The sequence below is a fragment of the Pleurodeles waltl genome, chromosome 9 (assembly GCF_031143425.1).
Source record: "Pleurodeles waltl isolate 20211129_DDA chromosome 9, aPleWal1.hap1.20221129, whole genome shotgun sequence".
Lineage (NCBI taxonomy): Eukaryota > Metazoa > Chordata > Amphibia > Caudata > Salamandridae > Pleurodeles > Pleurodeles waltl.
The window spans coordinates 277,394,188-277,421,005 of NC_090448.1; the positions used below are offsets into that span (position 1 = coordinate 277,394,188).

The 26,818-nt window shown below is 42.2% G+C and overlaps 1 long non-coding RNA gene across 1 annotated transcript in view; it reads right to left on the reverse strand.

Annotated features, from left to right (window-relative positions):
* Positions 1-26,818, reverse strand: part of LOC138259167 (uncharacterized) — a 100,746-nt gene that overhangs the window by 38,704 nt on the left and 35,224 nt on the right. The window lies entirely within an intron of this gene.

Below are 26,818 nucleotides of genomic sequence, written 5' to 3' on the forward strand. Positions count from 1 at the left end.
GAGAGTTAAAAACTTCAACACTTGGATCACCAATTGCACCAACAGCATCAAGTGCAACATCCAGAGAAAATCCTCTAAAAGCGACAGCTGGTGAACACGAAAACTCAAAACAGAGAAACGAGACAGCAAACAGCTGGGGTGGAGATGGTGCGCCAGCAAGGACACCTCTGACACAGCAGTCTTCAAGACCTCGCTGAACCTTTACCACCGCCTGCTGAGGGCAACAAAGAAGACAGCCCTTGCCACATTCATCAAAACCAACACCAACACCACCAAGGAATTTTGACATCATTAAGGAATTGTCTAACCAGCTGCCAGTGAAAAAATCATCACACCCTCACAGGAGCTGTGTGACAACCTTGCCCACTTCTTCCATGACCAGATAGCGACCATATACAGAAACCTTAAACCCCAACCTACATTTATGGACTTCCTTTACAAATATGCCACCACTGTCATTGACACGAACCACATACTGACCACCTAGAACATCCTCTCCCCCCAGGACAACACCTCCACTATGAAATCATTCCTATCGGAGCTCCCACAGTCCCATTCCTGCACTACATCTTCAACCTTGGAAACCAAAGGATCAGCCAGGAACTCACCACCCTGCTCAACACCTCTATGCCTGGAAACATGCCGATGTAAGACCACTACTCAAAAAACCCTCCACCGACCCCAGTGAACCCAGAAACTACCAGCCAAACTCCCTGCTCCTATTTCTAGTGAAGGTACTGGAAAAGATCATCAACAAGCAACTCATGACCTACCTGGAGCAGAACCAAATGCCCAATGCCTCCCAATCCAGCTTCTGCAGCAATCACAGCACTGAAACTGCTCTTATCGCAGTCACCAATGACATCCGAACCCTCCTTGACTGAGGACAAACAGCTTTGATCCTCCTTGACCTCTCAGCGACCTTTGACAACATATCCCACCACATGCTGATTGTAAGACTCCACCACATTGCCATCCAAGGGGACATGCTCAGATGGATCACCTCCTTCCTCACTGTAAGAACCTAGATGATCTACTTCCCACCTTTCATCTACAAACCCAAGGAGATCATCTGCGATGTCTCCCCAGGGCTCATCCCTTAGCCCCACGTTCTTCAATGTATATATAATCAGGCTGGCAAACATCAACAGATCCCACGGTGTCAACATAATTTTCTACACAGATGACATCCAACTCATCCTCTTACTCACCAATGACCTCTATACCACCAGAACCAGCTTTCACAGATGCACAGACAAGACAGAAGTACTGATCTTTGGGAACATCAACAACACATAGAACAACTCCTAGTGGCCTTAGACCTAGGACCAACACCCACTCCCTACGACCACACCTGAAACCTCAGAATCTTCATTTACAACAAGCTCACCATGAAATTACAGATCAATGCCGTCTCCCCCGCCTGCTTCCTCACTTTGTGCATGCTATGTAAGATCTTCAAGTTGTTACCTCCACACCCGACACGCACCGTGACACAGGCCCTCATCACCAGCCGACTCGACTACGGCAATGCCCTTAATGTCAGAATCAGCGCAAACCTCTTACAGAGACTTCAGAGTATACACAATGCTGCAGCTAGACTCATCCTCGGCCTTCCCCAATGAACCCACATTACACCCCACCTCAGGCCACTCCACTGGCTCCTCCTACAGAAGAGATGCTAATTCAAGCTGCTGACACCCGCACACAAGGTTCTATGCAACCAAGGAAACGTGTACAGTAACCACAGCCTGAACTTCCATCAACAATCGAGAATATTACGCCCTGCCTCCCTTTCGCTTGCTCATACTCCCCACATCTACCAAAGCAGAAGTGGAAGACGCTCCTTCTCTCATGTCACAGCAAAAACCTTGAACAGCCTCACACCTCTGGACCATCACCTCACTTCCAGAATTCCGAACGGCCCTCAAGACCTGGCTGTTCAAATAAGTCTGTTGAATCTGGGCTTCTGGTAAATTAGAGATCTCTGAAGGGTGTATCAGATCAATGAAACTTGGATGAAACCCATACGCGCTATAGAATGGAGTCAACTTAGTTGAACTGTGCTTTGCGCTGTTATAAGCTATTTCTGCCACCCATAGTAAATTCAGCCAAGAATCAGTGTTTTCTTCTATATAACAGCACAAGTGCTGTTTCAAGGTTTGGTTCAACCGTTCTGTCTGGCCATCAGTTTGACAGGCACATTGTGACATGATTGGAGTACTTCTTTTTGCTGCTGTTTAGACGGAACCAGCAATTGTTTACCACATATAGGACGACCATAATACAACTCCCACTTTGGATAATTTTTAAGCCAGTTTGCCCAAAGAGATGTTTGTGTTGTTTGCGCTATTTTTTGTAAGAATTGTTCTGTTTGTAAAGCACAAACAACTTGAGTTGAGTTAAAAAGTGACTGAGCTTTCTGTGCTGTGGGCATGTGAATTGATTCTTGTCTTGTAAATGCCCCTAACTTATGATTCTCAGTGCCTGGTCTGTAGGTAACTGTAAAGTTGTACTCAGAAACAAAAACATCCACCTTAATTGCCTGGGTGATAACATTCTAGCAGATTTCATACAGTGTCAGTTACAGTGATCCATATGCACTGTTATGAGATGTTTGGATCCCATGAAATAATGTCTCCACTCACTGAAAGCATCTTTTATGGCCAACAATTCCTTCTCTGCAATAGTATAGTGCGATTCTGCCTCTTTTAATATCTGTGACATATATGCAACCGGATGCATGTGTGCAGATATTTCATGTTATTCTGATAAAATAGCTCCTATGGCTACTTCTGAAGCATCAGCTTCCACTATGTATGGATTCTCAGGAGTGGGATGCAGTAAGATAGGGGCTGTAATGAATGCATGTTTCAACTGTCTGAATGATGGTTCTGCCTCCTCTGACCATACAAAAGGTGTATTTTTAAATATAAGTCTAGTTATGGGAGCCACCAGTTTAACAAACGTATTAATGAACCTTTTGTAGAAATTAGCGAAACCCAGGAAACATTGAATGTCCCTCACATTTACAGGGATAGGACACTCTTCAACTGCTTGAATCTTTCAATCAGCCAGTTCTTGACCCTTGGAAGACAGCATTACTCCTAGGAATTCAACTTTTGGTACATGAAAATTCACACTTACTGAGCTTACAATACAAACCCATTCTCTTTAATTGCTTGCAACACTAAATACACATGCTGCCCATAATCATCTGTATCATGTGAGTATACCACCACAAATACATCCAGGTACTCTCTTAACATATAATTCAAGAAATGTTGAAAAGCCGCTGGCACATTACAGAGCCTAAAGGCATCACTGTAGACTCAGAGACCATAACGTATATTAAAGGCCGTCTTCCATTCATCTCCTTTCCTCATTCGTACCAAGTGATAAGCCGCCATTAAATCCAACTTACTAAATATAGTTGCCTTCTTTACCTGATCCAAGACAACCAGAATTAGGAGTAAAGAATACCGGTTTTGACTGTTATGTTGTTTAGGGCTCTGAAGTCTATGCAAGTTCTCTTCTTGCCTTTTGCTTTGGGTATAGAGGACAGAGGCGAAGAGGCCGGTGATTTGGAGGGGTGTATAAACATGTTGGCTAAGTATTTGTCAGTGTATAGTTTCATATGTTTATTTTCTGGTTCAGTGAGCACAGAGATTCTACCACATGGTACAAGGTGCTCCAGAAATCTAATCAATTTGGCAGTCATATTGTTCATGCGGGGGCAAGATATCATATTTTTTCTCACTAAATACATCATGATATTTGCAATATTACTTGCGATGAGCAAAGTCCTTCTCCGCTGCAGTGGCTATTCAGGGGCTAATGCCTTTGTCATAAGGACTCTTGCATAGTAACAAGACTGCTGGATTTGGAGCGGCAGCACCTCTGCGCCGTAGGTGACTGAGTAACTCGCACACCAGTTGGCAGCTGTCGACCCAACCCTCCTGGCTCACTAGCAGTACCTTATCAAAAGCCAACCAGTAAAAGTGATTTATGACAGCCTTGCATGGACACTGAAAACCCCTCAGGGAAATCGTGGTGGAAACAAGTTTTCTTTCTGCATACAAGGCACACATACACATAGGCAAGAAAAGAGATGCAGGACAAGATTCAATACATTCATTGAAAAGAATGCAGTCTTGGATAAAATGCATGAGCTGCAATGATTAGCATAGCGAAAAATAACAAAATCAGGATTCTGAAAATTGGAGATTTGAATATAAACAACCCCATCATGATGGGGTTGTTTATATTCAAATCTCCAATTTTCAGAATCCTGATTTTGTTATTTTTCGCTGTTATACAATTCTTACCTAAAAGCCTAATCTCTAGCCCCTAAACAAGAGCACGGCAATGTAAGCCAAATCAGTCCAGACAGTGTCCATGAGAAGCACACCCCACCCCCATTACCTTGGTACAAGGTCAGGCCACCAGTCTCCAGATCAGGATCCGTTGAGACACAAAGGCTGCAGTCAACCAAGAACTAGCATGCAGCATGGATGGACCCCTTCTAATACCCTTTGCCCTGCAAGATGTTTTTATTGGGGACATGTTTCTGGTCATGCACAGAAGCCTGATGCATGTATGTACCTAAGCGCTGGATGTTTACCCAGGCTTGGGGTCGGCAATACAAAATATAATTCTGTGTGCCTCACATTCTGTTCTTGTGATTCTGAGGAAAAGAACATGATGCAAAGCATGTCATCCCTCGCACTGATAATGACGCTTTCGCAGAATAGCAGCTGATATTGGAATTAAAACAATACTGCTAAACGTTTTAAGAAAATAAAATGAATAAAAACAACAGAGCATAATAATTGGGTAAAAGGGCATAGGCCACCAGCCTAGGCTAAGCTATCACTGTGCCTAAGCCACTAATTAAAATGGACCTACAACACCTTCACTGGATGAACCATAGCCATACAACATTGTTCTCTACAAAACTGAGACTCAAAAATGAGAGAACTGTTACCCCAATCAATAGTAGGATTATGCTGTTTAACCACAGTAATCCCAGTACTACACCATATTGTGGGGCCTTTATAATAACAAGCCATAAATGTAACTGGGAGGTGTTCAGTATTAAATCTGATGGGGCCAGATGTAAGAGCCCTCCCGTCTACCGCTAACAGAATTTCAGGATTTTTCTTTCCAAAAACGTCACTGGAAATCCTTGAGCTACCATCTTGTCCATAAAGATCCCTGTAGCCCCTGAATCTATCATGGCCTGGATTTGTTGCCATCCCTTTGATGTCTTTACTTGAATGGATAAAAAAAAAATGTTCTCTGAGTTGTGCGCCGATTCAGTCAATGAAGGGATAACAATGGAGCTTAAGGTGTTCCCCTTCCACCACCCTTGAGCTAATTAGTTTTATGATTATTTCTCAGTACTGGCGACTGGCACTTTAAATCACCCTATCCCATTCTCAGTTTTTTTCAAACAATATTTTAGGTAATTGCCCTACTTGCCACAATACAGACAAAGGTCATTCCTTCTTTGCTAATCTTGTTTTTCTTGGGTAAGTGAGGTTCTAACTGTACGTATTTCAATGGGTTCAACAGAATTAGCCAACACCCATATCCCCAGGTTTCTACTTCTATCGAACATATATGGTGGCCTTTTGATTCTTCTTTTGTCCCCTTTGCATTCATTCAAGCGATAATCTAAACACTTGATCATATTTATCAAATCAGTGCACGCAGTGGGTTGAGGGTCGATCTGCGCTATGACATCTTTAAGCTCATCTCGCAACCCTTGATTGAACACGGCCCCTTTTTTCCATTACAACAACTGTGTTTCCAACACCAACCTTTAGAAGGTATTTAAATATATCACTAAATCCTTCATTCCCTGACTTTAATTCCAACATCACTCTATCTGTGAAAAAGGTGGTGGCCCTACGATCAAAAAATCTCAAATTCTGTATGAAATGTTACCCAATCATATATGAGCTGATCATCCTCTTCTTACTAATGGTACTGCCCATTGTGCAGCATCCCCTGCTAAAGAGGAGATCATGAATGCCACTCTGGCTTGATTGGTAGTAAAGGCCTCAGGACGACAAGTGAAATGTAAAGGTTTTTCCATTACGAATACCTGTACCTTAGTAATGTCCCCACAAAAGTGTTCTGGTACTGCTAGGGGTATGAGAAGTGGCTACTTCAACTGTGAAAGGGTGGTTCTGTGACGTGCTTCCATTTGATACCCAGGAAGCCCCGCCAGTAGTTCTCCCATTATTTATGTCAAATGGATTATGTTGCATTCTATAAATTCTATCCTGCACGGCAGCTGTCTCAACTCTAGATGCAGTCACCTCTTGTACCACAGCTAATGCTGCTAACACATCTTCTAGTCTGGCCATATTATCAACCGACCAGGAGGTAAATAATACTTGGGCAGATTATTCTGTTTTGCTGTCGTAATCAAATCCCTCATGGTCGGCTCGATGCTCAAAAAGTCCACCTCTTGAGAGCCTCAATTCTGATTGCTATTACAGCACAGAACATTAAGGTGATCAAGCAAGGTAAGGAAGAGACGGGATCAGCTGGGATGGAGACCTGTAATTGTAAAAAGAAACGTCGCTTACTCTGAAAACAAAATTCTTTACCTGTACTGAAAATAATCTTTAGCTTTTATTCAGAGAAGGGATATAGATGCCATGTCCGCTCATATGCTTCTACGCTCCTCTTCAATGAAGCTGTAATATTAAGATAGCATTACTCATGTCCGACAATGTATTTTCCACCTTGGTTTCCCCTTGTAGTGAGATGATAAAAGACTACCAAAAATAATAAGGTGCCTTGCCTCACAGGGAGAACCAGCTCCAAGGTCTCTACAGAACCCCTGTAAAAGATGGCAAAGGAATAACATAATAAACTTCATGAAATAAACTGTGTGCATATTGTTCAGCATAGTGCCATTTCGTTAACTTTGTCTTATACAAACAGCAGTGGTTATTCCCCATTACCCACTGTTTGAATTGTACACAATGCCTCTTTTCCAATTGCATCCAACATGCATGGTAATGCAATACGCTGTCTATAGTAGTTTCAGTAAAACAAGTATTGTTTTCACACAATACAAATCAAGGTGCTGACATGATCGCCATCATTTCAGTAAATCATAGTAGTGTTCAATCCATCAGAATAATGGATTATGAATTCTATGAAGTAATTTTGTCTGATCCTAGCTCATAGAGTGAGCTTCAGCAAATCACAAGATGGCGTAGCACAGTGGTTTCCAACCTGTGGTCCGGTGAGCCCTCTGGATCTACGAAGCCTTCTCAGGGGGTCCGTGACTGCTTAGAAAATTAACTAATATTAACAGATTAATAAAGTGTATATAAAGTGGTTAATATTGACATTTTTAAAATGTACTGTAAATGACAAAGAATTTGAAATTGAAGGCTAAAAATTAAATTAGTATCCTCAGATTGATTTGTGCGAGCAGTGCAGGTGCAGAATATAGTATGGACAATGTGTGGCTTCAAATGAATTTAGAAAAGCTCCAACCTTCCCATTTAAATTGTTATTTTTAAATATATTTGTTTGCACATTAAATAGAATGTGTTTTTTGTGTATGTGGTTGATGGAATGCTTGTTTCTGTATTTTGGGTATACTGTTTTGCGGCTGAAATCATTGCCAATGCTTAATCAGTCAATGGGGGGACCCCAGATTCCAATAATGATTCAGTGATTCCAGTATTGCTTCAGTGGGGGGTCCCTGGTTTCCAGTAATGATAAAGTGGGGATCCACAGAAGTCAAAAGGTTGGGAGACACTGGCGTAGAACGCTGTTACTACAAACAAAGGTTTCCAAATGGCCGTTTAAAGAACGTGCAGCAGCAGTAACACAACTCCTGATAAACATACAGCGACAGTCAGGAGCTTGAAGGAGGAAAACACACAGTTGGTGCAGAGTACCCTTACCACACCAAGCAGCGGAACAGAACCTCCCGCTGCAAACTGGACAGGTTACACATGATGAATAATCTGCCCTGACATTCTTGGGGAAGTGCTACTTATACTACTTCCAGTTTAAACACCATGCGGCCAATCAGCTTTCCAGATTTTGCCTGTAGTTATTTCTCCCTTTTCCTCCCATGATTGATATAACGCTTGTTTTTCCCAAAAAAGTACTGAATGACACAACCCCCACCACTCCGTGAGTGTACGGAACAGATTCACCAACCTGTTTACTCCAGATGGAGATGCAGGACCATTCAGAATGGCCATGATTTGTTTTTGCCTGACAGCGTTCACAACATTCAAACCCCTACCCATGGTCTTGTGTCTTGTGGGTTTTGGGATGTCTGCAGCAGAAGTGTCCTTTGACTGTAATTTTTGGGGTGGGAAGTGGAAGAAAGAGATGATGACTGAAGAGGAAGTGCAGTGGGAGGCCAAATAGAATGGGGATCTCGTATGTTACCAATGGGCTGGGTACAGGCCCAAATAGTGTGGGGGCCTGGTCTTGGAACATCACAGGTTAGTCTTGCCCACGGCAAGGAAGAGACCCAATAACTTCCTCCTTCTGATTGGTGGTGTTCACATCCCTCAACACCCCAAGTTGCTCTTCAGCTTCCACCCGGAATCTTTTGGTGACAGATCTATATGCTCTCTGAGCAGGCACACTACCTCTGCTAGTTGTTGATTCCTCCTCCTCACTGGAGGTAGCAAGTCTTTGTGCCTGCCTCCCAGCCAAGGCACTTCTGTGCCCAGTTCCTTCTGTGATGTTTTCCAGCCTGCTCAGCTGAAAAGTAATGTGAAAAAAGAAGGTGATTTTGAATGCAGAGGGTCAATAATGTATATCTGCAAAACATCTGCTAAAAGCGATTTGTTTTCTCATAATGTGCTGACACTGTGGAGTGTTTATCAAATGACCCACTATCCTCTACTTTCATATTTCTGTAATTACAAATAGTTAAATAAGAATAATGCATCATATCTGTGGAATCAATAATCTAAAGGAGAAAGAGTTGTATTAAGAGTTGTATTAAGAGCTGATCTATGTGAATAATTCACTTTACATTGTTCAAAATGTTGCCTTTCAAAATGCTACGCATGTTTCTAATTTGAGAGGAGAGACTTTTGAAACAAAACACTAAAAATGTTATATAACTGCTATATATATATATATATATATATATATATATATATATATATATACATATGTTAGACCTGGAGTCCTTGGTGTGGTCTCCCCTAACGTTTTGCCTCTACTTCCCAGTTTGCTGTTGTGTACTGGAATCTGTTTTTGCTGCTTTTGTTACTCTGGGCACTTTACCACTGCTGACCAGTGCTAAAGTGCAAGTGCTCCCTACGTGAAATTATATGTGTAATTGGCTTTTCCATTATTGGCATATTTGATTTACTAGTAAGTCCCTAGTAAAGTGTACTAGAGATGCCTAGGGTCTATAAACCAAATGCTACTAGTGGGCCTGCAGCACTGGCTGTGCCACCCACATGAGTAGCCCTGTAAACATGGCTCAGACCTGCCACTACAGTATCTGTGTGTGCAGTTTTAAACTGCCAATTCGACTTGACAAGTGTACCCACTTGTAAGGCCCAAACCTTCCCTTTTTATACATGTAGGTCATCTCTAAGGTAGGCCCTAGGTAGCCCTATGGGCATGGTGCAGTGTATGTTAAAGGAAGGACATGTACTTGTGTGTTTTTACGTGTCCTAACAGGGAAATACTGTCAAATTCGATGTTCACTGTTGCAAGGCCTATCTCTCTCATAGGTTAACATGGGGGCTGCCTTTAAATATCCTGAAAGTGAAGATTCCCTTTGACAGCAGATAGAAATATGGAGTTTGGGACCTCTGAACTCAGAAAGTGGGCATTTTTGTGCTTAAACCATTCTGTGACTCTGTCTGTTTGTGGATTCCCTGTCTGGGTCAAACTGACAGTTGGGCCATTTGTGAATCTCCTCTAGACAGTGAGACAAAGGGGAGATCGGGTGTAGCCTGCATATCCTGATGAGCCATCCGGGCTAGAGGGGCGGGAGGAGTGGTCACTTACACCTGAATGGGCTGTGCCTTCCCTCACACAATGCAGTCTCCAACCCCCCGGTGTGTGTCTGTGGCCTGGCCTGGGCAAGGCAGGATCCTGTAAACAACAGAGACTTTTCTTTGAAGTTGTGCAACTTCAAAGGCAGAAAGGGGTATAAGTATTGGACCCAAAACCCCAGACTTTAGATCACTTCTGGATTCAAGAGGAACCTCAGCCAAGGAGAAGCGCTGAAGAGCTGAGGAGAAGTGCTGCCCCTGCTGTGACTGTGCTTTGTTGGGCTATCCTGCAGTTGCTGCTTCTGCCTGTGAAAAGAGACAAAGACAGGACTTTGTGGTATATTCCTGCTTGAGAAGAATCTCCAAGGGCTTGGACTGAGCTTACCCCCTCTTCTGAAGACTCAGGGCCATCAAAGACTCCCTCTGCCAGCACCTGGACTCTCTGCTGAGACTCCTGCCCTGCCAAGTGGTACCTAATCCAGTCCCTGGGTCCTTAAAAAGAGAAGCTGGTGGAAAATCAAGAAAAAACAAGTGTTCTGACTTCGGACGGCCCTGGACTGACGCCACTGCCGGATTCTGCGACGATGCCTGCACCTGAAGCCATAGTCCTCGCTGGTGGGCGTTGACTCCGCAGGCCCGACGCCGCAGCAGCCCCGCCAAAGTCCGCGACTTCATGAGTCCCAAAGTGCCATGTCACAAACGTCCGTGACACCCAACTTCACTGCACCACACTGTGAACACCGGATATCGACCCCGCCAGAAGTGCGTGGATACAGCGCTTCACACCGGCACTGCCTCACCTCTACCGCTCCACAGCAAGGACCCGACGCTTCTTTGTGATGCCTCCGCTCCACAGCATTGGAACTGATACCCCATTGGATCCAGCAACACTGCTATCCCCGACTCCATGCACTGGCTGTTTTCCACACTTTTGCTAAGGTACTGTACCTGAGGGTCCGTGTGATTCCATAAATGGCGCCAGTAGCGTCGCCGTGTGGGAAACAACTCAGTCACGACAACGCTTGACATCAAATTGCAGCATTGGTTCTTCTAGGCACTATTTTTGTGTTTTTCATTGCTAAAATCATATTTTTTATCATATTTGGTCTTGTTTACTAAGATAAATATTTACTATTTTTCTAAACCTGTGTGGTGTCCATTTTGTAGTGTTTCACTGTATTACTGTTTGTGGTGGTATAAATACTTTACACATTGCTTCTGGGGTAAGACTTTCTGCTCGTGTCAAGCTACCAAGGGGGTGAGAGGTGGTTAACCAGGTGTGTTTCTCCTTTGCTCGGACTGCCAACCAAAAACCCAATTTCTAACAATATATATTAAAAAATTCACACTTTAACAATTGTGTTCAATGGGAAGGACAAAAGTAAAAAGAATATGTTGGTCAGGAGGTAAATACATTTACACAATGTCAGCATCACATAAATAAAGGTTGGAAAAATGGAAATAGCACTGAATTGAAAATCAGAGTTTTTAAAATGCATTTCCATTATGCCAAGGTCAGTTGATTTGTCAAGCCAAACGTAACCAAAACAATGCGTGTTAACAATAGTTAACTTTCAAACCTTTCATACCACAATATAATCTTGTTAAATGTGATATGGAAGGTTATACAGTGTCCTTCCAGATTTGGGACTGCATGGCACTGCGCAGCTTGGTCTTTTGACCCTCATAAAGCTGAGGGTACTTGTCAACCACTCCCTGGCAGATGATCTCTAATTAAGACTCAGAAAAAGGGGGGCTTTTTATCAAGCCCTCACAGCCATGTCGGAGGCAACAATAATGCAGGAAGCATTAGGGTGGAGTAGTGTGCTGTTATCGCAAGAAAGGATGTCTTAGAATGATTTCAAAATGGCTGACTTCTTCCTGCATGTCACTTCCTGTCTACTGCGCTAGGCGGAGGTATTTGCCCTGAGTGCAGAGTCTCTGTCCCGCGTGCAGGGCAGAGATGCTGCACATGTGTGGAGATCTCTGCATGCCGGAAGGCACTCTCTGCACTCAGAGTGGAGACTCCTTAGGTGGGAGGGAACACATTGTATTGGGAGGAAGTACCACCACATGCAGGAGGGAGAGTTCTGCATGTAGCAAAGTGGCTAATAAAAAGTAATACAAATAATTTGGGTACCTAATGTCTGTATTATGACACTTTAGGTGAGAACTGGTATCTGGTAATGACTGCTTCCTTGATCATGCCAAAGGTGTTGATTCTTTGCCTGTAAACCCTCTCCCTTCTCCTCCTCTTCCTCATCCACTGTGCTGAAGGTCCCCACATGGCAAAGTCTGGGAAAGTTTGCCATATACCTTGCCATGGGGAGATTTCTATATAGGCTCTGGAGTGTCCTATGGTAAAGTATAGAGAAAAGTAAAAATGTTTAAAACAAAAAAGCAGTAAAAATATGTTATGTTAAATATTAATTTAAGTTATTTGTATATATTTATTTTAACTATAGAATTTTTGAATTAATAACATGTCTGATTATTTAAATATATTAAATAAAATACAACTATTTTCTGAAATTTCAATTAAAAAATCAATTATGAACTAAAGTAACAAAAAAACTAAATGCAAAGAAAAGAGCAAAACCAGGGCACTCCTCAAAACAAAAGTAATCAGTCCATGAAAGTCAAGTTGCAGAAGATGTTTTAATCCTCTATAGGGTCAGAAGCGAAAATAATGATCAAAAGGTATTTTTGTCCATGTAGCAAAAATGGGTATAAGGGAAAACAGAAACCAGCCAACACGTGTTTCGTCCTCTCTGACTTTTTCAAGGCTCAAAAGGCTGAAGTTTGAGAAAGATAACTGTAAGGAAGATACTTCTGTTGGATCTCACAAAGTATTCCTATAGCCGAAATGAGGGGAAATCCAATATGTTCGTACGTAATGTATCACAATAACCACAGCAGCGTTATCATGCGCTGCGCATGTCCGGACTTTTCGGAGCTTTCAGTCCCTGACTGTGGGACGTTTATTTACACAGACTTTGGTCCATTTTAGACCTCCATGTGAAGTGGTGCCTGTACTACGGATACATTGCTGATAAGATTTCTTCTATTTTGGAAACTTTTCTATCTCCACTAACAACCCCCCTTTTTTGAGTAACAAAAAAACTAACGAGGCGTTTATATTTATTAAAAATGATGTTTAGAATTCATTAAAAGTAATTTAAATGCAGTTTGTGAATAGGCCCTATAGCCTTTTATGTGATTCAGATCTGGATTACTCTTTTCGAGGAGTGAGACTATCACTGCGGTATAGTGGCCTGCACATCATCCATACCTGGATGCCCACTACCTACCTGAAGTTCAACCCACACAAGACAAAATTTCTATTTGCCAAGAACAACAAACAAGAAACAACAAATCTGGCTCAATGATGTAAACATTGACAGCTTTGAAAAACAACTTTCATTGGATGTCAGGTCACTAGGGCTCACCCTAGTTACCCTAGCTCACATCAACCTTCCCCTTAAGGACAGAGTGACAAAAAACAAAATGATTGGTACTATCTCTCTCTTTTAAAGAACCCGAAACTGTTTCTTCTAGAGAGTAAATAAATCCAGGATTTGTAAAGGGTGGCAAATCATCTGTGAGGGTCTCAAGGCCCTGAATTGTAGGCACAGGAAGATTAAGTGATTTGCCCAGAATCACAGGATGTTGAGCAGACGCAGTGAATCAAACCTGGTTCCCCAACTTCAGAATTGATTTTGTAGCCTTTGTACTCTTGTATCTGGATGCTGGTAACCCTGCTCCATGATCTACCAGACTGCCACTGTCCTACATGCTGCAGCATGTCACATCCAGGGCCTGAAGAAATATATTACCACCCTATCCAGATGGAACTCCGTTGGCTTCATCTCTGGTGATCCTTTTCACACCTACAGACAGGACACTATCAGAGTGCAGACTAGGAAATGTAACAAAAATAACTAAGACAGCAGGGGCCAGATGTAGTAAGCGTTTTGCATGGCGGAAACTGCGAAAATCGCAGTTTGCACCATGCAAAACGCGCATCGCGATGCACGTCGCAAATAGGAAGGGGCGTTTCCTTCCTATTTGCGACTCGCACCGCGATGCAGAATTGCTTTGTGACCGCGGTCGCAAAGCAATTCGCAGTTACCACCAGTGTCACTGGTGGTAACCCATTCGCAAAAGGGAAGGGGTCCCCATGGGACCCTTTCCCCTTTGTGAATGTTGCCATTAATGTTTTTTCAGAGCAGGCAGTGGTCCAATGGACCACTGCCTACTCTGAAAAACCGAAACCAAATGGTTTCGTTTTTTTGTTCGTATTGCAACTCATCCCTGTGAGTGCAGGGAATCTCAATGGGGTCGCAAAATGCAACCCACCTCATTAATATTAATGAGGTGGGTCTTTACGACCCCATTGAGATTCGCAGACGGTGTCTGAGACACCGTTCTGCATTTGATTTTGCGATTCAGAAATTGCGAGTTGCACCGACTCGCAATTTCCGATTCGCAAAATCGGAATTTGCTACTTCTGGCCCAGGTCCTTTCCATCTGTGCACTTAGGATCAGGAACAACATCCTGCACCCATCAAGCCTGCCCCAATGCTGCTTTAATTTAGGAATGAGTTTGACACACCTCTTTAAAGAACCTTGTATTACAATGCATTAACCATCATCAGCCTAACCTCCTCTCCTATCACTCATTTATTCATGCCTGCCTTGAATCCTGTAAAGGATTCTACTCTCTTATGGCTAGATTCATGTTATACAAATATCACATATAAATATATACATGTTGTGTGGCAACCTCCAAAAAATAGAATGATGTGTCCACAGCACATAACTATATATCCCCCAATTATTACTGTAATTCAAACCCTCAAAAATTATCACGATCCATTGTATGTTTTGTATGCACATAAACACTACATCTGAGCGTGTTTTCAATCAGGACTTGGACTTTGCAAAATGTTGTCTTTGGGAGTGTATACGTTCTCAACCTGCCATTGTCAAACAGCACACCAACACAGACTCATTCCATTGATGGGGTATAGTCTAGAATGTGTATAGACCGAGGGATAGTTGTGGTCCATAGGAGGCAGGATTAGTGTGTGCAGCTTAGTCTGGTAAGGGAAGGGAAGAGAGAAACTGCTCTCTCTTCTACTCGACTCTCTAAAACCTAGTGGCAGGGGAACCTCTTATTCTGCATGTGATATGCTAAGTCATCCTTGCAGAGGTTTTAGTAAGCGCATTTAAAAGCCTTGGACTGTGAATGTTCTCAACTTGAATTTGAGAAAGAATTAAATATTCAATGTACTGTAAATAAACATAAATAGTTTAAAAATAATACTGCCTGATTACTGGAACATTGAAGCAAATCTTTTGAAACTAGTGTTCATTGTTACCTGTCTTTTAACAAAAAATATGTTTCCCACCTTTTTTTTTCTAAAGGGTGCTGATTAGCATGAGTACATCTGAACGTGTGAATTTTATTTATCGCGGTCTTAATTATTTCAGTGTTCTTTTTTTATTAAAGGCGAGACACGTGTTTTTTTTCTGAAGAAGACTGTTATATAACCACGAAGAGCATTGTGAGCTATGATCACAGTTTACTTTCACTCACAACACAGACCATTCACCCTGTGAGTGAGATGGCAGGTGAAATGCACAACTTGGGTTTGAGTTGAGCCGGTCACTCCTTTTCGGTGGGTTTATACAAAGGGGCCTCTTCCTGAACATTTAGTCTACCGTGAGGCAGTGGCTTTTGCTGCGCTGAGACAGCATACATCGGGTCCTCTTTTACGCTGGATGTGCTCTGCAGGCTGGGATAGTCAAACAAAGTGCCTCACTGTTTTCGAACTCCCGGCGGCCTGTTCTTCTCGAGGAAATACAACTGTACAGTTTCGCCGCTCTGCAGCTCCCGCGCTTTGCGACGTCACGTTCACAGGTATGTTGACAATAATATAGCGTTCGCAGTTTTTCCTCATTGTCTTTTTATATCATTCGACCAGTGCTCATGATAAATGCTTTAGAGCAACATTCGTGTTTGAAATCATATGTCACAGTCGTTCTAGTTCTATTGAAGTGCAGCGTGCATGAATGGTCGGGTAGCCTTTCATCCTGACAAGATACAGCGAAAAAGTTAGGTTGCGCTTGCAAAACAGTCGTTGGTTTTGAAAAATAATTGTATAGCCAACGTTGTTAGTGCTTGTTGAATCGTCTTTTGCGAGTGTAATGTTATATATAATGCACTCATTGTTTCATAAAAGTCTCTAAATACTGTACAAGAGACAGCCGAATAGAGGACAGTTACGCCAGTTGAGAAGTTGAGTTAAGAAAGGGCCGCCCTCTTAGGACGTGTGCTCTGTGATAGGAAGGCTGTGTTTTCTCTACTGAGAGAATGAATCGTCTCCGCATCGGTATTAACAGCACACTAGAGATGTTCGCCCCGGCGCAGAGAGCAGCATTGCCGCATAGTGGGAAACTTGATCCTGCAGGAGAGAGGACAGCCTTACGCCTCCTGTGAGTGGGAGAGCCTTGTGGAGTCTGCATGCCGGGCTCTGTCACTCCCTGGCCGTCGCGGTGGCTTTAATGTGCGGGTAGTTATTGCCGCAGATGACGCTGATATTACGCTTCAAACGGAAGTGAGCAAATTATTTCAAAATGAATAGATGAACAACCCCTGCGTTCACATTTTTCTAATGGAGTAAGAAAAGGTAGCAAGAGGATAATAATAATTGTGCGATAGTACGGTGGTGTGTTCACAGAGTGTGAGCTGCATATGTCACTCACTTTGCCTTTCCTTGCCTCTGTAAGAGTGTAGTGCAGGGATCATCAAACTGGGGGGCGTGCTCCACTAGGGCAGGCTCAAGTAATCCCGGGGGCGGGGGGCCACAGGCCCTGGCCAAAAGATGCATTATGCAGATAACAATGGTTTTTTTAGCAGAAAAAATATTGATTGCATTCTCAAAAAGGTAACAGAACCTAACTACAGTGTTTAAATAAGTCTAGACATATTTGAACATTGCTAACTTGATAGAATAATTGTGAAAAAGTCTGCGGGGGGGGGGTCTGACGAGTTTTCCCCCCACTGGGGCAGGGGTAGGGGGGTAATGGGGGGGGGGAGGTGTTGGGATTGTGACATTAAAGTGTTTGAAAACCACTGGTGTGGGGTATCAGATCTTGCTGAATTGCTGCAACCTTATTAGCATATGCCATCTCATTGGTCTGCTGGGGGCAAATCGGTGTACAGGATTCGCAGAACTTGGTAACAAGGAAGTCACTAGTCAGCTTTCTAGTTTTGAAATAGCAATTTACAAATATGTCGTCTAATTACTAACACTTTATGTTTCTACGCGTGTATATTTTTTAGCATACAAAAGAACATTCTTTGTACAAGAAATAACTCGGTCAAAGTACTTTATGTGACGGGGCTTTTGTGCTTTTAATTTTTGATTGATGTAGAAGGCAGATTTTACTTAGAAACACAGGCAGGTGCTTTAACTTTACATAACAATAGCTATTTGCATTTCCTTTATTATTTGTGGGGACCGAGGTGGATTTGATTATAAAAACATATTCCTCATCCAAAGTGCTAAAGACTGAGCAGCAAGGATAAGGATGTTTGTTGAGTAGTCCACACACCGTTTGAATGCAAGAAATGCACAGAACGTTTGTAAATGGAGTATGGTACAGACTTTCACTTTTGAGTTTCATGTTCCAGACCTGGGCTGCCAAATTTTGGTGCAGGATGATGGGATCTATGCCACAATTTTGTGATATCCAAGTAAGATGCGCTTCCATACAACAAACCTATATGAAACTCATTTACATAGTAAGATCACTGACAGAATATCGTAAACGGAAATATAGCGTGGACCGAATATGGAGTCAAAAATATTGAGAACCAAAGAATGAAGAAGGTAAGTGCAAATAGGTAAGTATGGATTTACTATTCTTAACTCCACGTCTACGTAGCTTGAAGATAGATATATTAAGATACATATATTTGGATATATATGTAGCAGAACGTTGCTTATGTATAGAAACTTATCTTCACAATATTTTTGTCCTCTATATTCTTGACGCAATATTTGTCTCATGATATTTTTGTTTCCGATATTCTGTCTAAATACCACGCGGCCAGTGTCCACCTACATTAGGCACACATGGTCTAGAGTGTTTATATAAATCTTATTGTCGGTACTCACTTCTCACTGCTTTCACATGCCCGTGATATTGTTGTAAAAATGTGCGGAACAAGAATGTGCATTTTACTCCTGCCACTTTTAAAGATCTGCTCCTGTAATTGCACAAGTGTTATTTTGGGATGAACAATTTCCAGCAGGAGCGCGCGGATACTGGAAATGGAATAGACCTGACAGGTATTTTGGGGATTTCCTTTTGATTACTTTCCAAGCCAAGCATAGAACTTTGTTTTGAATCTAGTGATCTATGGGTAATCACATCAGTCAAGCTTTCAATACAGATCCATGATAGTTTGTCCTCAGATCATACATTATCCAAACGGCTCTGTTTTGTGTGAATTGCTTTTTCTGAACAGGTTTTTTGGGAAGACTTAAACAAGCAGCAATCCAGTATTGTAGTCTTGACACTTCTATGCCCATGTTGGTATTTTTTGGTTTTCAGTTGTTATTGGGCACAGTTTTGATAGATCTTGCCAGTGGGAAGTGGCAGATTTCACAGTGGCCTCTTAGGTCCTAGTACCATTGGCACAGCAAAACATTATCCTCCCCACCTACAGATAAATGAGACATGCTCCAGCCATTTGAAATTGAAAACCATTTTTGTTTTGTTTTGTCTGTTTTGTTGCGGTATCTGATCTTATGAATACTGGGAACGTTGTGTGAGTTGGTCTACACCATTCACTGGAGATTAAATACAGTTTAATCTTTCATAGGACCTACACTGATGTGGTGATTTTATTGAACCAGTTGGATGTGGTGCAGTTAGCTTTTGGTCTGCTGCATTCAAAGTGGTTTTTAGCACTGGACTTTCCCCACAGCTGAGGTTCATCTTTGCTTGCCTTCTCAATCACATGTACTCTCTTTTGTTTTATGGTGCTCCTCTCCTTCCCAGTTTGCATGGTGCTATCAGTATCATTGCTCTTTCCTGTTGGTGCTGCATTGGGTGAGTGAGTTCTGAAGATCTCTGTGACACTCTGTCTTCTTAGTCTCTTTCTGTCACCCACCATAGGTCCACTAACACAACAACCTCTTGGACCCCTCCCAATACATATTTTGAGCTAACCAGCAATCTACAACACCAGGGCCCTCATGGACCACAGCAAAACAGCAGTCCTCATCCTTCTGGACCTGTCAGCCGCTTTCAACACCATCCGCCATTACATCTTTATCAACAGACTCCATCACACGGGAATTCAGGGAGACACCCTCAAATGGATCTCCCCTTATCTCACCGGAGGAACCCAGAGAATCTGTCTCTCACCATTCTTCTCGAAACCCAAGATCATCTGTGGCATCCCCCAAGGATCAACCCTTAGCCCCACCCTCTTCAACATCTACATGACCCCCTTAACTGACACAGTCAGATCACATGGACTCAAAATCACCTCCTATGCCGATGACATCCAGCTCATCCTCATGCTGTCAGAAGATCTCTCCATCACCAGAACCAACTTCCACAACCGTATGATGTATGTCACTGACCAGATGAAGGACAATTGTCTCAAGCTCAGCTCGTACAAGAGAAAAGTCCTCATCTTTGGGAACAACACCTTACCATGGAATGACGCATGGTGGGCTGCGGAACTCGGCCCATCCCTCGCCTCGACAGTCCACACCTGCAACTTTGGCATCATCTTGGACAACAAGCTATCCATGAAGAAGCAGGTAAACGCAGTCTCATCTGCCTGCTTCCACACTCTATGCATGCTCCACAAGATCTTCAGGTGGCTCCCAGTCAACTGCAGGAGGACCACCGCATAGGCCCTCATCACCAACAGGCTGGACCACCCTCTTTGTAGAAATCATTGCATGCCTCCTGAAGAGACTACAGACAATAGAAGACTCAGCTGCAAGAATCGTCCTAGACCTCCCCAGAGGGGCTCACATCATACCCCACCTGTAGAAGCTACATTTGCTCCTGATCCAGAAGAGATACCAGTTCAAGATGTTGACCCACACATGCAAAGCACTGTACAACGAAGGACCAGCATACATCAACAAACTCATGACTTTCCAGCAACCAACCAGACACCTACAATCCGCCTCCTTCTTCCTTACAGAAACCCCCAAGCAACAGCGGAGGATGCTTCTTCTCACACCTGGCAGCCAAAGCTTGGACAACCTTCCCCTGCACCTCAGAACTGCCTCATCATTTCAGTAATTCAGAAAAGAACAGTCTCTTTGTCTCGAAATGTTAGTGTTGTTGTTTTTGGTATACATTATAGTTTGTCAGACCTTTCTTTCTGAGATGACCATAATTTGTGTCCTGTAAGTAGGCATTGCTGTTCTTATTTTGAATTGTTCTACATTTATGATGACATTTTTCCTGTTGTTGGTCTCTGATTTCATGTCAGTAGTAGCTATGCAATGGTTCATGCATAAATCCTGCACCAGATTAAAATAAATACATGCATTTGCACTTCGTGGGGGTCACGACTGAAGACATAACATAAAAGTGGCTACTGTGGTCTGTTCTGACCATTCATTCTTGGTTTTCATGAGATTGTGGAAATATATGCACCCTGCTCCAAATTTTGACGTCTCCTTTATTATGGGCTTCACTCCGCTGACTCCTGTATGGGCTGGTGCCCCTTACTAGTGGGTGGTTTGTTCTGTGTCCTCTTTCTTGCTTACTTGATTATCGGGCAACTTTGTTGCATGTTCTGTTGTCTTGGATGCCACATTTTAATCAGTTTGAAGTTAAGATATCCATGTCTTAAATTCACTCCATGCAGAACTGAGATTCTTTATCTGTATTGGTCTTTATAATGTGCCCTATTTGTCTCTTTACATGTGTTTAAAGTAGGTTACTTGTGCCATTATGCATGTACACGCAGGCAGCTTTTCCCATGAAACCAGCTTCATATGTGTGTTTTAGTGTCAGCTGCAATAAGAATGTCTTTCACAATCCACACGGCAGGCAGTGCCCCACTTCTGCCCTAGAATGGATGATACATTTGCCACTGGCATTAGTTGGTTAATTAATATTACAATTTAGATGATATGGTTTTATTTTAACCTGGAAAAAACTTTCTATTAAACATGAGTATGCCTTTGCATTTAAGCAGTATCATTCGGTATAATTTCTAGTATCAGTCGCTTGTTTTATGGCTGTGCTTCTTTTGTTTGCATTGAACACTCTATGACTATAGATGCCAGGGGCTTTTAAGGGATACTCTGCTAACGTGGCACTGAGGTTTGTATGTGACTCATGCAAACTACGTTTCTTAGGTCTGTCGTAGAAGCAGCTTTAGTTGTCTCTCCAGCCTCATGTAATAAAAAAAGTACATTTATTTATACATAAAGGGGCATTTGGTAAGCCCTCTTTTTCTTTTGGTTTGGTAAGCAGATATTCACATTTTACTTCTTCTCACTACAGTATAGGGCAGTGGTTCCCAGCCTGTGGTCGGGGGACCCCTGCGAGTTCACAAAGCCTCTTCCGGGGGTCCGCGACTGCTTAGAAAATTAAATAATAACAATTTAGTAAAGTGTGTATAAATAAAGTGGCTAAATGTACAATTGTTAGAAATGGGGTCTTTGGTTGGTAGTCAGGTTACCCCCTGTCCAAGCAAGGGCCCTCACTCTAGTGAGGGTAAGTCACACATAATCCAAATTATCCTGTGCCCACCATCTGGTAGCTTGGCACTGAGCAGTCAGGCTTAACTTAGAAGGCAATTTGTAAAGTATTTGTTCAATAAATCATACAATAACACAATATAGCACCACAAAAATACATCACACAGTGTTTAGAAAAATATATAATATTTATCTGAATAAATCCAGGTCAAAACGATTAAAGATGAAATAAGCAAATGTAGGGATATCACTGAAAGTGATATAAAGTGTCTTAGAATTGAAATATTACTGTAAAAGCAATAAAAAGTGTCTTAAGTTTTCCTAGAAACAACAAGTGTCTCTTGCAGGGCAAAGTACCTGGTTTGCGTTAAAAAATCCTTGCAAGGGGCCACAGAGGAGGAGATGCGTGTAAAATGGTAGGTGTGCGTCAGTTTCGCCCCTTCGCACACGGACTTGCGTCATTATTTTCCACGTGGGGAAGACGTTGCGTCGGTTTCTGGCACGCGGACTTGGATCCTCTTAAGGTTGCAGGGTTTTTGGATGTCCCGTGGACGATGCGTGGAATCCTGGGCTTGCGGAGCGAAGCCACAGTTACTGCGTCGATTCCGGTGGGCGATGCGTGGAATTTTCTCCCGCACGGCAGACGCTGTGTCGATTCCTCTCAGGAAGTCGGGCTGCGTCGTTCTGAGTCGGCGTGCGTCGATCCCGTAGGGCAGTGCGTCGTAGTTCCGGTTGCGTCGCTAGCGCTGCGTCGATCTTCTGCCGCGAAGTCGGGCTGCGCCGTTCTGGTCTCGAAGTGTGGTGAATTTTTCACTGCGAGCAGGCTGTGCGTCATTTTTGGAAGGCGTTGCATTGAATTTTCGCCACACGGGGATTTCAGCTGCAGGAGAGAAGTCTTTTTGGTCCTGAGACTTCAGGGAACAGGAGGAAAGCTCTATCCAAGCCCTTGGAGAGCATTTCTGCAACACAGCAAGAGAGCAGCAAGGCAGCAGGGCAACAGCAAGGCAGCAGTCCTTCTCAGAAAGCAGTCAGGTGAGTCTTTTGGGCACCAGGCAGTTCTTCTTGGCAGGATGCAGATTCTGGTTCATGTTTCTTCTCCAGGAAGTGCAGAGAAATGCTCACTTTCTAAAAGTGGCATTTCTAAAATAGTAATATTAAATCCAACTTCACCAGTCAGCAGGATTTTGCATCATCATTCTGGCCATACTAAATATGACCTTCCTATTCCTTTCAGATCAGCAGCTACCACTCAAACAATATATGAGGGCAACCCCAATGTTAGCCTATGAAGGGAGAAGGCCTCATAGCAGTGTAAAAACAAATTTAGGAGTTTTACACTACCAGGACATGTAAACTACACAGGTACATGTCCTGCCTTTTACCTACACTGCACCCTGCCCTAGGGGTTACTTAGGCCACACCTTAGGGGTGTCTTATATGTAGAAAAAGGGGAGTTTTAGGCTTGGCAAGTACGTTTAAATGCCAAGTCGAATTGGCAGTGAAACTGCACACACAGGCCTTGCAATGGCAGGCCTGAGAGAAGGTTAAGGGGCTACTTAAGTGGGTGACACAATCAGTGATGCAGGCCCACTAGTAGCTTTTAATCTACAGGCCCTGGGCACATATAGTGCACTCTACTATGGACTTATAAGTAAATTAAATAGCCCAATTGGGTATGATCCAAGGTTACCATGTTTAAAGGGAGACAGCATATGCACTTTAGCACTGGTTAGCAGTTGTAAAGTGCGCAGAGTCTAAAAAACAGCAAAAACAGTATCTCAAAAGTGGAGGGAGGCCTGCAAAAAATTAGGGGTGAGCACCCTAGGGCTGTCAGGTCTAACAACAATATACTGTAAATGTCAAGAAATTGGTATCCTCAGATTGATTTGTGTGAGCAGTGCAGGGGTATCAAACAGAACATAGTATGGACAATGTGTGGCTTCTATTGAACTTAGAAAAGTTCCAACTTTCCTAAGAAAATTAATAATTTCTATTTTTATTAATTTATATTTCTTTGCAAATTAAATAAAATGTGTTGTTATTTGTGCATGTGTTTGATGAATGTTTGGTTCTGTATTTTAGGTGTATTGTTTTGCAGTTCGAATCATCAACAATGTTTAGCCCAAGGTCCCTTCCTTCCAGTAATGACTCAGTGGGGCAGGGATATCACCGGATTTCAATAATGACAAAGTGAGGGTCCCTAGGTTCCAATAATGATAAAGTGGGGGTCCACAGAAGTGAAAAGGTTGGGAACCACTGGTATAGAGCAATTGATTAGCCCGCGTCAGCTATCATCTTCCTTTCACTGAGAGTCACAGAATTTTACCTCATCACATAAGCACATCTGCCTAAAAATAAATGCACTTCAGAGCCAGACCTAGTGGGCCAATACTTTAGTAATTATTCTTTATCTTTCCAGTCTTTAGCTTCTTATTTTTTTAGTCATTCTCTTTTGTATTTAAACTATGTCTTCTGCTTACAGTGATTTAAAGCCAATATTAACTTTTTTTTGTGCCAATAACTATCTTATCACATGTGCTCTTCTATTAAACTTCAATGCAGTAGTTAATATTTTTAATTTACATGTTTGTATTGGCAAGCATATGGCAGCCACATTTAGGCAGCAGCATGTTTTCTTTCTGTATTTATTTTTATGACTTATGCTTGCAATGAAAAAAAACTTTTAAAAATTGCAACTTCACCAGCTTGGCAAAGCCAGCTTACCAAAGCCAGGACTATTGGCTGTGTAATTTCTTGTTTGTTATTGCAAACTTGGTTCTCTGGCTGTTTATAACTCGTTATGCACTTTGACGTTTTATTTTAATCCTCTAGTGCTGGCCACCACAACTGTGCAGCCACTTAAAAATTGCTTTCTCCACCTGGCTTCAGGGACAACAGTCTCTACGTACATGGTTACCTTCATGTGTATATGACTGCCTCACCTTAAAATGGCCTATGTATGCTTGTAAGACCTGACACAATCAGGTGTCCAGCAAAGATGGATGACCGTGTGCCTCAAGACCCTGCACCAGCCTGCATGTATAGCTGCTTGGCATTGTATTGGTCACTAAAACCTATGAACCGTGTGTGATTGCATCCATTCTGGAGTTGCCGGTATGCTGAAAATGTCATCTTAGGTTTAGTTGCCTATTGTTTACACATGCTTCTAAACAAGGTCATTCCCCGTTTGGTCTGCAGCAACATCTCTGCCAGCACTATTCACCTGGGCATTCGCTCGACCTCAAGACTTTTGCTCGCAGCTCACCCTAGGGCCATGTAATTAACCCATTCTGTGTAAACTGTACACCAGTTGCCGCATACCCACTTGCTAGAATGATAGTGTAGCTGCATCAGGCATTTGTCACAATTCACATTTGTTTGTTGTTATTGTTATGTTGATAGTACAGAAAAATAGATGACACAGAAGTGGAAATGTGCCAGCCTTTTCAATATTTATTCCCTGCCTGTTACATCATTCATCTACTTCTGAAGAAAACTGTCTCCCAACAAATTGACGTGTTGTCCCTATGCTCCTCTCACTAGTGTGCCCAGCTTCTCACCTCATTTGTCCGATCTCTGGGACAGGAAGTAGTATATGGGGCCTCCGCTGTTGTAGTCCAGGGAGGATTGTATATTCCATAGTGAAAAAGCTAACTGTCCTAGGGCTTAAATGTCATAGATGTATATAAAGTAGGAACACAAATGCTGATCAGGAGAGAAGAAACTATTGGGAAAGTTAGACTGTTATCCTTCCTGAATCTTGGGTCATAATGTACCAAAATAAATGCAAATTAGCAAAAATAGCAAATTTATGGAATCTCACACACATTCCCTTTCTGACATGCATACTAAGACGTAAGTTGCACATTAGTAATTTGCTAAAATTCACAAATGGGCTTAGCAAATCACTATTTATTGATTCACAAACATTTGCTAAGACTGCAAATTCTCAAACATTTTATATGTATTTGGCTAGCCTTCACTGTAAGATAAACCTGAGGTAGATGGAAGCACTCAGATGCGCTTCATTCCTTTCAATGAAGGAGGGAACATGTTGTTCCCCAGCCCCTCCACCCTGCTCTGAACTATAGGAGATAAAAACAATATAGAGACCATCTAAGATAGTATCAAGATATTGGCATATGTCATCAAGGTCATTAAAGTCAACATTACTACGTAATTACTACGTAATTAAAACCATAATTTCCCTACTGCCACAGACTGCCATGTACAAACAGTTGTCATTAGTCGGTGTACCTCCTACAGCACACCTAAGTAACACATACTGAGCTTCATATGATTTTACAAACATATTGTACTTATTTTCAGCAATAATGCTTGTGTTCTTGTGAAAGACACATTTGTCAATAATTTGAATGGTTATTTTACAGAAGGAAGATTGATTTTATACTGTTTTGTAAAGATAACACTGACTTTCTATTCAAAGGCCAGGACTGCTCGAGGTCGCTTTTCTACACTGAAAAGAAAATTGTTGAATTTTTGATCCTGTCAATTGACTGGCTTTTTTCGCTATTTTAAAAAGTTTTTTTTTCTATTTAGGACAACCTGCATTATCAAGCGGACTATGTTGTTTAAAAATCAATATTTTGAAAAAACAACCTTGTGGAGAGCTTTGTGACGAAAGGAGAAACAAATACTTTTGTAAAACAACCAGAAATCTATCTGTCTGACCTCTGGCAGAGAAAATCACCAAATGCAGTTAGGGGAATAGGAAATGAATTAAAAGTTTTCCATTGGAGAAGTTACTTTGACCAGAATAAAGGTAGAACAGTAAGCATAAATTTTCTAACGCTTAAATTGATTAAGGGATTAGGAAGTAAGCAAAACATTAAATAATGTTGTCTGTTCCTCTATTGATAATTTCTTTGATGTAACTTATGGACTTTGTCACAATGGATAGTAATACGTTTATTATGTATTTACTATATGTCAGATGTTCATGGATGCAATAGATTGACCCATGTGAATGGATCACTACATTTATAATAAAAGCTTTCCTATAGATATATGATT